The sequence below is a fragment of the Macaca mulatta genome, chromosome 3, assembly GCF_049350105.2.
Source record: "Macaca mulatta isolate MMU2019108-1 chromosome 3, T2T-MMU8v2.0, whole genome shotgun sequence".
In the NCBI taxonomy this organism is placed as follows: Eukaryota; Metazoa; Chordata; class Mammalia; order Primates; family Cercopithecidae; genus Macaca; species Macaca mulatta.
Genome location: NC_133408.1, coordinates 114,998,728 through 115,001,010, shown reverse-complemented (window position 1 = coordinate 115,001,010; position 2,283 = coordinate 114,998,728). Strand labels below are relative to the sequence as shown.

Sequence of the window (2,283 nt, the reverse complement as noted above, 5' to 3'; positions counted from 1 at the left end):
TATGGATCTTTGAGCAGTTTTTCAAATTAGCTCATGTTGAGGAGTAGGATAAGGTCTCCAGAGTTGTTGAGACATGAAAAAAGATGAATTTGTGGCAAGTAAAGAAGTAAAGTATATGGTTTGACTGTGTCCCCACGCAAAGCTCATCTTGAATTGTAACTTCCACAATTCCCACATGTCATGGGAGGAACCTGGTGGGAGATGATTGAATTATGGGGGCAGGTCTTTCTTGCGTTGTTCTTGTGATAGTGAGTCTCATGAGATCTGATGGTATTAAAAACAGAAGTTTTGATTTTTTTTTTTCTTGTAAATTTGTTTAAGTTCCTTGTAGATTCTGAATATTAGATCTTTGTCAGATGGATAGATTGCAAAAATTTTCTCCCATTCTGTAGGTTGCCTGTTGACTCTGATGATAGTTTAATTGGATGAGCTGAAGCTCTTTAGTTTAATTAGATCCCATTTGTCAATTTTGTCTTTTGTTGTAATTGCTTTTGGTATTTTGGTCATGAAGTCTTTGCCCATGCCTGTGTCCTGAATGGTATTGCCCAGGTTTTCTTCTAGGATTTTTATAGTTTTAGGTTTTCTGTTTAAGTCTTTAATCCATCTTGAGTTAATTTTTGTATAAGGTGTAAAGAAGGAGTCCAGTTTGAGTTTTCTGCATATGGCTAGCCAGTTTTCCCAGCACCATTTATTAAAGAGGGAATCCTTTCCCCGTTGCTTATTTTTGTCAGGATTGTTGAAGATCAGATGGTTGTAGATGTGTGGCATTATTTCTGAGGCCTCTGTTCCATTGGTCTATATTTCTGTTTTGGTACCAGTACCATGCTGTTTTGGTTACTATAGCATTGTAGTACAGATTGAAGTCAGGTAGCATGATACCTCCAGCTTTGTCCTTTTTGCTTAGATTGTCTTGGCTATACGGGTTCTTTTTGGGTTACATATGAAATTTAAAGTAGTCATGATTCTCTCTTTCTCTTCGCCATCTCTTCTCTTCTCTTGAATCCGTCGCCATGAAGGTGGAGCTGTGCAGTTTTAGCGGGTACAAGATCTACCCTGGACACGGGAGGCGCTACGCCAGGACCGACGGGAAGGTTTTCCAGTTTCTTAATGCAAAATGCGAGTCGGCGTTCCTTTCCAAGAGGAATCCTGGGCAGATAAACTGGACTGTCCTCTACAGAAGGAAGCACAAAAAGGGTCAGTCGGAAGAAATTCAAAAGAAAAGAACCCGCCGAGCAGTCAAATTCCAGAAGGCCATTACTGGTGCATCTCTTGCTGATATAATGGCCAAGAGGAATCAGAAACCTGAAGTTAGAAAGGCCCAAGGAGACCAAGCTATCAGGGCTGCTAAGGAAGCAAAAAAGGCTAAGCAAGCATCTAAAAAGACTGCAATGGCTGCTGCTAAGGCACCTACAAAGGCAGCACCAAAGCAAAAGATTGTGAAGCCTGTGAAAGTTTCAGCTCCCCGAGTTGGTGGAAAACGCTAAACTGGCAGATTCGATTTTTAAATAAAGATTGGATTATAACTCTAAAAAAAAAAAAAAAAAAAAGAAAAAAGAAATTTAAAGTAGTTTTTTCTAGTTCAGAAAGTGGGCGAAGGATATGAACAGATAGTTCTCAAAAGAAGACATTTATGTGCCAACAAACATATGAAAAAAAGTTTATAATTTGGTCATTAGAGAAATGCAAATCAAAACCACAATGAGATACCATCTCACACTAGTTAGAATGGCACTCATTAAAAAGTCTGGAAACAGCAGATGCTGGAGAGGATGTGGAGAAAAAAGGAATGCTTTTACACTGTTAGTGGGAGTGTAAATTATGAATTGCCACACTATCTTCAACCATTATGGAAGATAGTGTAGCAATTCCTCGAGGATCTAGAACCAGAAATACCATTTGACTCAGCAATCCCATTACTGGGTATATACCTAAAGGATTATAAATCATTCTACTATAAAGATACATGGGCCAGGCGCGGTGGCTCATGCCTGTAATCCCAGCACTTTGGGAGGCTGAGGCGGGCAGGTCACGAGGTCAGGAGATCGAGACCATCCTGGCTAACATGGTGAAACCCCGTCCCTACTGAAAATACAAAAAAAATTAGCTGGGCATGGTGGCAGGCACCTGTAGTCCCAGCTACTTGGAAGGCTGCTGCAGGAGAACAGCATGAACCCGGGAGGCAGAGTTTGCAGTGAGCTGAGATCGCACCACTGCACTCCAGCCTGGGCAACAGAGTGAGACTCTGTCTCAAAAAAACAAAAAACAAACAAAAAAAAATAAATA

General features: G+C 40.6%; 1 pseudogene across 1 annotated transcript; it reads left to right on the top strand.

Moving 5' to 3' along the window:
* Positions 1-998: 998 nt before the first annotated feature.
* Positions 999-1,558, top strand: LOC710502 (large ribosomal subunit protein eL24 pseudogene; annotated as a pseudogene). Its single transcript, XR_001443717.3, has one exon. The product of XR_001443717.3 is annotated as a large ribosomal subunit protein eL24 pseudogene (transcript).
* Positions 1,559-2,283: the final 725 nt, after the last annotated feature.